Source organism: Nerophis ophidion, linkage group LG11 (genome assembly GCF_033978795.1).
Source record: "Nerophis ophidion isolate RoL-2023_Sa linkage group LG11, RoL_Noph_v1.0, whole genome shotgun sequence".
Classification (NCBI taxonomy): Eukaryota; Metazoa; Chordata; class Actinopteri; order Syngnathiformes; family Syngnathidae; genus Nerophis; species Nerophis ophidion.
The window spans coordinates 39137084-39149683 of record NC_084621.1 but is presented as its reverse complement, the minus strand read 5'-3'; the positions used below and the strand labels follow the sequence as shown (position 1 = coordinate 39149683).

Genomic DNA, 12600 nt, shown 5'->3' with positions numbered 1-12600 from the left:
TGGAAGATCCCGTATCTGCTTATTGTTCTAATAGTGTTTTAGTGAGATTGTAAAGTCATACCTGAAAGTCGGATGGCTGCGGTGAACGCCAGTGTCTCTGTGAGAAGCCAAGGAGCCAAGATCACAGTTGCCTTTTTGGCAGCTACAGGAGGAGGTCCCATAATCCACTGAAGTTTCCGGTAAGAGCTGACTTAATATCACAATTTCCCCATCCAAAAACTTGCTGGTTGACGTAGAGAAACATGTTCGCTTGACCGCTCTGTGTTAAAGCTTCACAACAAAGAAACACCGGCTGTGTCTCTGTGCTAAAGGCAGCTGCAATCCACAGATTTCCACCAACAGCATTCTTATTTCTAGTCTCCATTATTAATTGAACAGATTGCAAAATATTTAGCAACACAGATGTCCAAACTACTGTGTAATTATGCGATGAAAAGAGATAACGTTTAGCCGTGTGTGGTGCTGGGCTAATATGTCCGCTACAACCCGAGACGTCACAAACACGCGTCATCATACACGTCATCATTCCGCGACGTTTTCATTAAGAAACTCCGCGGGAAATTTAAAATTGTAATTTAGTAAACTAAACATTGGCATGTGTTGCAATGTTAATATTTCATCATTGATATATAAACTATCAGACTGTGTGGTCGGTAGTAGTGGGTTTCAGTAGGCCTTTAAGTGAGCAGAATAAGAATAAAGACTACAATCTAAGCAATTTAGCATGTCTGTCTTCATGAATATGCAAAATATATGCTGATTGTTAGAACTAAATACTGGGAGGAGATGATAAAAATATAGTTACTTAAGGCTCGCACAGTGATCTATCAAGGCTGAAAATCGTGTGTCACGACTTTGCACGTCTGAAAAGTGCGTGCATACTGAATTACGCGCAGGGCTGTGAGAAAGGAGGCAATTGTGCTACAAAGACGGACAATAGACGAGAATGCGCCAACCTTATGCACATTTGTCAACATATTTGGACTGTTCATTAATAATATTACACATTTTTCTATTCGGCAATTTCATTTCATAATTTTATAGCTCCTTGATGACTTAAGGCAGTGGTTCTCAACCTTTTTTTTAGTGATGTACCCCCTGTGAACATTTTTTTAAATTCAAGTACCCCCTAATCAGAGCAAAGCTTTTTTGGTTGAAAAAAAGAGATACAGAAGTAAAATACAGCATTATGTTATCAGTTTCTGATTTATTAAATTGTATAACAGTGCAAAATATTGCTCATTTGTAGTGGTCTTTCGTGAACTATTTGGGAAAAAAGATATACAAATAACTAAAAACTTGTTGAAAAATAAACAAATGATTCAATTATAAATAAAGATTTCTACACATAGAAGTACTCATCAACTTAAAGGCCTACTGAAACCCACTACCTACCCACCACGCAGTCTGATAGTTTATATATCAATGATGAAATCTTAACATTGCAACACATGCCAATACGGCCGGTTTAGTTTACTAAACTAAAATTTTAAATTTCCCGTGGAGTTTCTTGTTGAAAACATCGCGGAATGATGACGCGTATGATGACTCGTGCGCTTGATGTCTCTGGTTGGAGGGGACATATTAGCCCAGCACCACAAACGGCTAAAAGTCGTCTCTTCTCATCGCATAATTACACAGTAATTTGGACAGCTGTGTTGCTGAATCTTTTGCAATTTGTTCAATAATAATGGAGACTTTAAAGAAGACTGCTGTTGGTGGAAAGCGGTGGATTGCAGCTGCCTTCAGCACCGAAACACAGCCTGTGTTTCTTTGTTTGTTGTGAAGCTTTAACACAGAGCGGTCAAGCGACCATGTTTCTCTACGTCAACTAGCAAGTTTTTGGATGGGAAAATTGTGATATTAAGTCGGCTCTTACCGGATACTTTGTCCTGCAGCTCAAAAAGGCAGCTGTGATCTTGGCTCCTCCATCGGCTTCTCTGAGAGACACTGGCGTTCACCGCAGCCATCCGACTTTCAGGTATATCTTTACAATCTCCCTAAAACATTATTAAAATAATAAGCAGTTAAGGGATCTTCCAGAATTATCCTCGTAAATGTGTCTAAATACATCTGAAACGGTCCCACTTCCGCCGCCTGTAGCCGTCGCTTTTTTTTTTTTTTTTTTTGTGCTTCACCCTAACTTTTCTCATCCACAAATCTTTCATCCTTGCTCAAATTAATGGGGAAATTGTCGCTTTCTCGGTCCGAATAGCTCCTGCTGCTGGAGGCTCACATTATAAACAATGTGAGGATCTGAGGAGCCCTGCAACCCGTGACGTCACGCGCACATCGTCTGCTACTTCAGGTAAAGGCAAGGCTTTTCTATTGGCGACCAAAAGTTGCAAACTTTATTGTCGATGTTCACTACTAAATCCTTTCAAGAATAATATGGCAATATCGCAAAATGATCAAGTATGACACATAGAATGGACCTGCTATCCCCGTTTAAAGAAGAAAATCTCATTCCAGTGGGCCTTTAAAGTGCCCTCTTTGGGGATTGTAATTGAGATTCATCTGGATTCATGAACTTGATTCTAAACATTTCTTCACAAAAAAATACATCTTTAACATCATTTATGGAACATGTCCATACAAAATCTAGCTGTCAACACTGAATATTGCATTGTTGAAGTGAAGTGAATTATATTTATATAACGCTTTTCTCTAGTGACACAAAGCACTTTTACATAGTGAAACCCAATATCTAAGTAACTTTTTTATTTTTATTTTTTTAAATCAGTGTGGTTGGCACTGGGAGCAGGTGGGTAAAGTGTCTTGCCCAAGGACACAACGGCAGTGACTAGGGTGGCAAAAGGGTAGATCGAACCTGGAACCCTCAAGTTGCTGGCACGGCCACTCTACCAACTGAGCGATTCCGCCCCCATTGTTGCATTTCTTTTCACAGTTTATGAACTTACATTCATATTTTGTTGAAGTATTATTCAATAAATATATTTATTAAGGATTTATGAATTGTTGCTATTTTTAGAATATTTAAAAAAAAATTCACGTACCCCTTGTTATACCTTCATGTACCCCCAGGGGTATGCGTACCCCCATTGGAGAACCACTGACTTAAGGGGCTGATTAAAACATATTCAACTGATTTGTTTCAGCGTCTCCTGCAGTTTTTTTAAATGCCATTCGTACTGTATATATATATTATTATTCCTAAGCAGCTGCTCTAAAGCTCTGGGGGAGGGCCCCTATCGCTGGCGGCACGACCAAGTGCTGAAGACCGTTGCTATAGCCATAGCAAAAGCCGTGGCCAAAAACAACAGCAGCAAACAACAACTTGGCAAGAGGAGAATTGCCTTTGTCAGGGCTGGAGAGCATCCACAGTCACAGCCCAAACCAGCAGCCGGTCTCCTTACCTCAGCATTGGGCTGGGATCTTTGAGTGGACTTGGGCAAGCAGCTCAAGTTTCCAGAATACGTCACAACAACTTCGTTGAGGCCAGACATCTTGCTGACATCAGTATCTTCACAGCAGGTGCTACTGATAGAGCTGACAGTTCCTAGGGAGGATCGCATAGAGGAGGCAAACGAGCGGAAGCGGTCAAAGTACGAGGAACTAGTCGAGCAATGCAGCAAAGGAGGCTGGAAGGCACGCTGTGAGCCCATTGAAGTGGGGTGTAGAGGCTTTGCTGGCCGCTCACTGTGGAAGGTATCTACACTACTTGGCATCACAGGTGATGGGAAAAGGAAGGCCATCAAGGCCACCATGGAGCCAGCAGAGAGAGCCTCTAGATGGCTTTGGATCAGGAGGAGCGAACTGTGGGCCAATGCTACTGGGACACAAGCTGGGGTCTGATCAACCCTGGCTGGGTCACCTGAAGGAGGGGTTATGATGTTGAAAGACCCGAAACCCCCAGTGATCTCAGGCTCATCACTGAGGATGTGTTCCTGTGCATCTGAGGATGTATCTTACAATCATGATATATCTCCTATGCATTTTATTGTGCCCGGATCATTCCAGACACATGAATGCTTTTGTGATGGGCCATCGTCTCGCTGCAAAGCGGATCTTCAACAAGCACGAAATTGTTTCTGTTGTCTTGATTTTGATTTATTTTTGTATAAAAGGTGATTCAGAATATAGGTGTGTGCTGCTAGTTCAACAAAAGTTCACATAAGTTGGAGAGCATAATAAATATATATTGTTTTTGTTATGTTCTTTGTCAGTGCATGGTGCAATCGTATGTGCGCAATATTTTTCATTTATTGTCCATTGTTTTGTTTTTCCGTTGTTTTACTTTTGTAGGTGTATGTAGATTGGCAGTGCTGAAGTGGCAATTTGTTGCTTTCGCTCTGTGCTCTTTTGATATATTTTATGTCCTCCGTATTCTTTGATATATTCCTCTTGTTTTCATGTGTTTTACTCTATTATTGTGGCTTTTTTGTATCTGCCCTACAACCACATCATTTCCGAATTGTGGGATGAATAAAGTCTGTCCTATCCTTTCCTAACATGAATGTGGAGGGAAAGTAGTGTTCACATGGACACAGCAAGTAGTACCCGCAAAACCCTCATTTAAATAGGACGGTGTACACTAGTTATCCATTGTACACAGAGAGCCTGATTTATCAATCAATCAATCAATGTTTACTTATATAGCCCTAAATCACTAGTGTCTCAAAGGGCTGCACAGACCACCACGACATCCTCGGTAAGCTCACATAAGGGCAAGGAAAACTCACACCCAGTGGGACATCGGTGACAATAATGACCCAGTGGGACGTCGGTGACAATGATGACTATGAGAACCTTAGAGAGGAGGAAAGCAATGGATGTCGAGCGGGTCTAACATGATACTGTGAAAGTTCCATCCACAATGGATCCAACACAGTCGCGAGAGTCCAGTCCAAAGCGGATCCAACACAGCAGCGAGAGTCCCGTTCACAGTGGAGCCAGCAGGAAACCATCCCAAGCGGAGGCGGGTCAGCAGCGCAGAGATGTCCCCAGCCGATACACAGGCGAGCAGTACATGGCCACCGGATCGGACCGGACCCCCTCCACAAGGGAGAGTGGGACATAGAAGAAAAAGAAAACAAACGGCAGATCAACTGGTCTAAAAAGGGAGTCTATTTAAAGGCTAGAGTATACAAATGAGTTTTAAGGTGATACTTAAATGCTTCTACTGAGGTGGCATCGCGAACTGTTACCGGGAGGGTATTCCAGAGTACTGGAGCCCGAACGGAAAACGCTCTATAGCCCGCAGACTTTTTTTGGGCTTTGGGAATCACTAATAAGCCGGAGTCCTTTGAACGCAGATTTCTTGCCGGGACATATGGTACAATACAATCGGCAAGATAGGATGGAGCTAGACTGTGTAGTATTTTATACGTAAGTAGTAAAACCTTAAAGTCACATCTTAAGTGCACAGGAAGCCAGTGCAGGTGAGCCAGTACAGGCGTAATGTGATCAAACTTTCTTGTTCTTGTCAAAAGTCTAGCAGCCGCATTTTGTACCAACTGTAATCTTTTAATGCTAGACATGGGGAGACCCGAAAATAATACGTTACAGTAATCGAGGCGAGACGTAACAAACGCATGGATAATGATCTCAGCGTCTTTAGTGGACAGAATGGAGCGAATTTTAGCGATGTTACGGAGATGAAAGAAGGCCGTTTTAGTAACGCTTTTAATGTGTGATTATTAGAGGATTGTGTGTACTAAAACATGTGCAAACCCAATATTACACGCAAAGCTGATCTACTAAATGTGTGCAAAGTGGATTTCGTCTCTTAAGTGTGCAGAATAAGGCTTGCAATCCATTAATTAAATAATTAATTATTAATATGCAAAATGCTGATCGACAAAAGGTCAACAATACTTGGAGAAGATGCACATTTAATTATTTGGCATGCAAGTTGATTAATGAACGCTCATCACGGTTTTGCGAGCACTATTTTGCGTTTTATTTAACATGTTTGAAAAGCATGTGCAAACTGACAGTTCTATCTGGGGTCGGTGCTCACGCTGCAATGACAGACGATGAACAAACGAGAATCCTCTGTCCTATGTGTGTGTGTGTCAAAATGTTGAATGGTTGAAATAAAAAAATAAAAGCCATATTGTCTATTCAGCAGCATTATTTTATAATTTTATAGCTGCTAGAGAACTGCTAAATAAAACAAAAGATGCGTTTTTGTGTCGTGAAGTCGTTTTTAAATGTTTGTATTTTTCACATAGAATATATATTATTAAAATATTTCTTAAAAGAAAAAAACTTTTTTTAAGTATTTAAAGCATTTGTTGGCGTCTTGAGCAGAGTAAATACAGCCTTTCTCCAATGAGCACACCTTCCGCAGTAAAAAATAAATAAAAAAAGTGTATAATTGTAAATGTACAACACGACTGCTTTTAAAATGCCCATAAAAGGTGGTTGATGTCTTCTGCTTGTTTAAAACACTACAGATAACATAAATGTGCAGTAAAAATGTGTCTTTGTGGCGATGCCCAATATAGTACACACAAAATTGTCATTTAAATAAGGCGGTCTGCACCACTTTAAAATTGCACACGCAGTGTTAGTACATCACGCGCAACAAGCCCATTAATATTACACGCCATTTTATAGATTGTATCTTATCTTATCTTATCTATCATATTCATATAGCGCTTTTTATCTAGTGACTCAAAGCGCTTTACATAGTGAAACCCAATATTTAAGTTACATTTAAACCAGTGTGGATGGCACTGGGAGCAGGTGGGTAAAGTGTCTTGCCCAAGGACATAACGGCAGTGACTAGGATGGTGGAAGCGGGGATCGAACCTGCAACCCTCAAGTTGCTGGCACGGCCACTCTACCAACCGAGCTATGCCGCCATATTGTACATGCTGTTTAGTGCATGGTATTTGGATCTTAGTAAATCAGACCGCAAGAGTTTCAAGTAACATGCAAATATTTTTTAAATAAACATTTTGAAAAGGATAAACGTTTCTTCAGAGTTCCTTGAGAGGTAATCAAATAGTGGGGAAGAGTGCAAGATTTTACGAAACAACGAGGAAAGCAGCTGACACTACAGTCCAAGGGAGCAGAGTTGAACAAAGCATGAGTTTGCAGTGATCACTTCATTAAAGGTTTGTTTGATTTACTTTTAACGTTATTTCTCTCATAAGTATTATTTTTAATATTATTTGTATATTTTTACACACCGAGTCGGACAGTCTAAATTAAAGAAAGCAAATGTAAGCAAAACCCAAAATAATTAAGCTTTTACTAAAAGCAACAATCAGAAATGAAGATTTCAGCACATACACAATGTTGACATTTATGGTTATATTTTGATAAAGACAGGGAAAAACACGCTACTCGTAAACGGCGCGTGCAACAGAAACAAACATGGCAGTCGACGCAAAGCTAAATCATGAAATGCAACCTTACCCGAGCAAAAACGATGCATGTTTATCGGGGAGAGTCTTGATACCAATTCTCTGAACCACCCACACACAAATAAGTTGTAGGCCTTTTCCATCTGTTTTGTTGTGTAGTATGGCGCCTGGAGCACAATAGTTCAATATGTCCTGGAACGCAACCGACATATAATCTTTGATATCACTCGACAAATCTTTTTTTGATAAAGTCTCGGGATCTATTACATTGCATAGTTGGATTTTTTTTGCTTGTATCTGCTTTTTGCAGGAAGATCTTTTATATTCATATAGTTACAGTACAATAGCTATCTTGGCTTAGTTGACAACCACTGGTTTTTACTTTTGGGGAAAAAAAATCACGTACGGAATACAAGTACCGTATGTTTCGGAGTATAAGTCGCACCTGCCGATAATGCATAATACAGAAGGAAAAAACATATGTAAGTCGCACTTTAGTATAAGTCACATTTTTGGGGGAAATTTATTTGATAAAACCCAACACCAAAAATAGACATTTGACAGGCAATTTAAAATGAATATAGTGAAAAACAGGCTGATTAAGTGTACGTTATATGACGCATAAATAACCAACTGAGGTGCCTGGTCTGTTAGCGTAACATATTATGGGAAGAGTCATTCAAATAACTATAACATATAGAACATGCTATACGTTTACCAAACAATCTGTCACTCCTAATTGCTAAATCCGATGAAATCTTATACGTCTAGTCTCTTACGTTAATGAGCTAAATCATATTATTTGATATTTAACGGTGATGTGTTAATAATTTCACACATAAGTCTCTCCTGAGTATAAGTCGCACCCCTGGCCAAACTATGAAGAAAACTGCGACTTATAGTCCGAAAAATACGGTAAACGTTTTCTGATCTGCTTGCCCGCACTGCACAGGAAATCATGGGGGATTTTGTTTATGAAAACAAATAATGTAACAAGCCAAAAAATGTTTGTTTATTTCAAGTATTTTTTTCTAAATACGCATTGAGGCTATGACGGGTTTTATCTGACTACTTGATTATTCAGACAAACTGATCGTAAGAATACCCGATAAAAAAAACTTAAAACGATAGCGACAAGCCTAACTGAATTTGACTGCAAAATAATGTACTAACGAGCCAAATGAAATTCGACACTTCGATAAAATGGTGAGAAACAATTGGGTTCAAGAATTAACTTGTAATAAAGTGTAAAGGTGGAGTAAATTATAATTAATCTCTATAAAAATGTGTTATGTGTTAATATTTTTGGGTTCCTGGAAATAAATAATAGGATTTACATTATTTATTATGAGAAAATAGCTTCATATTTTGTACGATTTGGTCTTCATTTTACTTTTGTATGCTTATCAGACGAACAAATTAAAAAAATATTCATCATCTATAGAAAAACCCTTGAACAAAACAAAGATCCGTTTGCCTCAATTGTGTTTGAAGAGAGAGGATGAAGGTGTGGACTGTTGGGCGGGTTGTTATTTAGAAAATAGTTATACGACTGAAATTAAAAACAATTTGAGGATATGAACTGATTTAGGAGGTAAAAAGAGAACATGGACATGTCGAGGTGATGTTAACTATGTAGAGAGCCGGAGATATGGAAAGGACACCGTGGAGGAGCCAATATTTTTACTGCATGTGCTGAGTGCCAGGGAACCACTGCGGCACTTTCACTCCCTCGCTGAGAGAAAGGAAGTGACCATAAATTTGACTTTTTTATTATTTTCTACGCCATTAAACGCAGCACGAAATTGTCAGACAAGGCTGCTCTCGCCATGGGTTGTTTGTAAGGGGGACATTTTAGGTTACAACGTGCTTATTCAGACCCACTTATTCACTTTTACAGCAGCTGCGTAAGAATTATCTGCTGCGTTGTTTCGCCACCGCATTAATACGCAACAATTGCAGGGTGGCCAGCATCAATAGTAAAGAAGTTTATGTGACAAACAAGTACTGCAGAGCGACTCTGATTACATGCTTTAAGAGATGTAGATGGCAATGAGGGTGACCAAGCAATAGATTATACAATAATGTCATACTTGACATTGCAACACTTGTCCACTGTTTACCATGAATTGATTAACGTGGACCCCGACTTAAACAAGTTGAAAAACTTATTCGGGTGTTATCATTTAGTGGTCAATGGTAGGGAATATGTACTGTACTGTGCAATCTACTAATAAAAGTTAGAATCAATCAATGTTTGCAAGATGCAGGGTGAGACAATGCTACGTGTGCAGCTTTTTTAGTCTTGATCATTGACATTAAAGGGGACCTATAATGAATTTTTGACACTAGTATTAAATAATGCCAAAGCATCAAATCATAGGGTAATAGCATTTTGGCATGAGACTCCTTTTGCGAGGTTGTCAGCCAGAAGGGGAAGAGCTCCTACCTATTTTGCTTCAGGCTATGAGGAACAACAAAAACGTAAGGATAAAGTTTTATTTTGACCTAATCTTGTCTTGGGCATATTAACACTGATGTGCAGTAACATAAATGCTGCTAAGAGCAACATTTTTAATGCACTTTCTGAATCAATCAGCGGGTGTGCAGGTGTCCTAATGTTGTGACCGGGTGAATCTATGCAATGTCCATGAAGTTTATTTTCGAGGTAATAGCGGTGATGACTTCAAGACATATATTGAAAAGTGTACATTTTAGAAGATAAATGATGAAAATTTTGGAGAGGCTGTGGTAAGGAACGCCTCCAGAAACAAACATCTTACAGACAGACTCAAAAAACAGGTTATAAAAGTAACTGTGGAGAAGAAATTACCCAAATTGTCCACCAAAGTATATCTAATAGAGGTGTAACTATTACTCGATATATCGATTTGTATTTAAAGGATTCAACTATTTCGATTTGTGCTGGTGAAGTTGGCCTTTGGGAAGATGGGTATCGATTCAACATTGTCTTAAAAGTAATATATCGATTTTATCGATACTAGAAAAAAAACCCATTGGAGTAAAGAACGGCAGACCTTATATAAAGTTTAGCTTTTTAATGATAAGGATGTTAAACGTTACTCAAGTCAGTCTGCCCGACGCCATTAGTCATCAAAACAAAAACGGCGCATACCTACGGTGGTCGAGAGAGATCACAAAAAATGCAAATGTCATAACACAATTATTTAAAGCTGCATCAGACACAACGGAAGTGAGAGCGGACCAAATTTTGCCGACGGACCAAGCTGAGGTGGAATGTTGAAAACGCTGTAATGCACATTGTACATTACAATTATTAAAAAAGTAAAACAGATTTTTTTATGACTGAGAAAGTGGTCACACTTCACTTAATTTTCCATATTCGTTCAGCATATAGTTTTCAACTTTCCGCCCATAATGGTCCATCGCTGAAACATGTCCGCTGTCACTTCGTTGCACCTCTATATTGTTGTGTTTTGGCTTATGACTTTATATCATTGTGTTAGCGTGTGTATTTGTTTTGGCTTTTGCAATCATGCTGTAGCTGAAAGTTATTGTGTTGTGTCGTTTACATTTATTGTAACTTTTCTCACCAATCGTAGCTATTTATTAAAGTGAGAGAGCTAGCAGGTCAAAACACTGCTCATTTAATCTGAAAATATTTAGTTGCACCTAATTTCTCTGTTAATTCAACCTAAATATTTGTTGATTGCACTTTGTGTTTTATATTGATGTTAAAGTTAAAGTACCAATGATTGTCACACACACACTAGGTGTGGCGAAATTTGTCCTCTGCATTTGACCCATCCCCTTGTTCATCCCCTGGGAGGTGAGGGGAGCAGTGGGCAGCAGTGGTGCCGCGCCTGGGAATCATTTGTGGTGATATAACCCCCAATTCCAACCCTTGATGCTGAGTGCCAAGCAGGGAAGTAATGGGTCCCATTTTTATGGTCTTTGGTATGACTCGGCCGGGTTTGAACTCCTGAGCTACCGATCTCAGGGCGGACACTCTAACCACTAGGTCACTGAGTAGGTTATATTATGTTTATGTTAAAAAACAAAAGCAGAAGTACTAGGGAAGTCTTCAGGTAAAATGTTGGTTAATGTATTTTTATTGAACATTTCTTGAATATCCTCTTGTTAATCAACCTAAAGTGTTCGTTGCACTGTATTCAAATAAGATGTGATTTTAATTGTTGTTTACTTGCTTGTTTGTATACAAAGTTCATTTATAGAAAATTCCCTAACATTAAAAACTGGGAATATAGGAAACGTCACCTGCAGTGTCCAATATCCAGTATTTATTGCACAGTCACACTGGTGATTTGTTTATCTAGAATGCTACTGAATCGATTTCAACTCACTAAATCCTTTTGAATTGTATCGTTCTAATTAAACTAATATCATCCCTGAATTCTATCAACAGCATCAAAATATGATTTGAATCGAATCGTTACACTCCCAATTTTCAAAATATACACAGTATTATCTAGACCACAAGGAAATGTTTTAAAGGGGACCTATTATGCGAAACCAACTTTTCTTACCTATTGGTACCTGTTTTTGTATATTTAGGATATGTATAAGTCAAGGAAATGTGAAATCAAACCTTGGAGGCATGGCAGATATATTTATAAAACAATCCTTCCTTCATTCTTCCTCCAAATGAACCGTTTGGAATTTGCCCAATTTGTGACGTTTTTCCCAAGTGTGACGTCAGCAGATTTTTCTATATATGGTCGGAGTTTACTCGAAGGGCTTTGCGCTAATCCGTTATTGTCGTCCAACGCTGTAGTCAATAAACTCCTTATTTTACTTCATCCTCTTGTTGTGGGGCAGACTGGCTCATGCATGCAGATTCATCCTGTGCTGTTGCCATTTCTAATACAAAGTAGCGTATAGTTCTGAATTATATTTGTCAGTAGACTCGATATGGAAGCGTTAAAAACTACAACATGGCTGACGAGGAGCTGAAACAGTTAAAGTGGAAACATGGCAAAATGACTGCCTACAAAACGGAGGATCTTGAAGAGACAGTCAGAAAGCGGCTTGAAGATGGTATGTAAAACATCATCTATTCAATGTTTTGACCAAAGAACAACCATTACATGTTATGTAGACCACAATAGAGTGTTTTGAATGTATAACAAAAAGTCATAGTACCCCTTTAAATGTAGATGAAAAATATGATACATCCACTTTAAAGATGGTACTTTCTATACTTTCAAACCTACTTACATATAACATGCAGTCTTAAATGTCCTTTTCTCAAACTTGA

General features: G+C 38.9%; 1 protein-coding gene across 3 annotated transcripts in view; it reads right to left on the bottom strand.

The window, feature by feature from the left end:
• col14a1a (collagen, type XIV, alpha 1a) overlaps positions 1-12600 on the bottom strand; it is a 386358-nt gene that overhangs the window by 303855 nt on the left and 69903 nt on the right. The gene's annotated exons all lie outside the window — the stretch shown is intronic.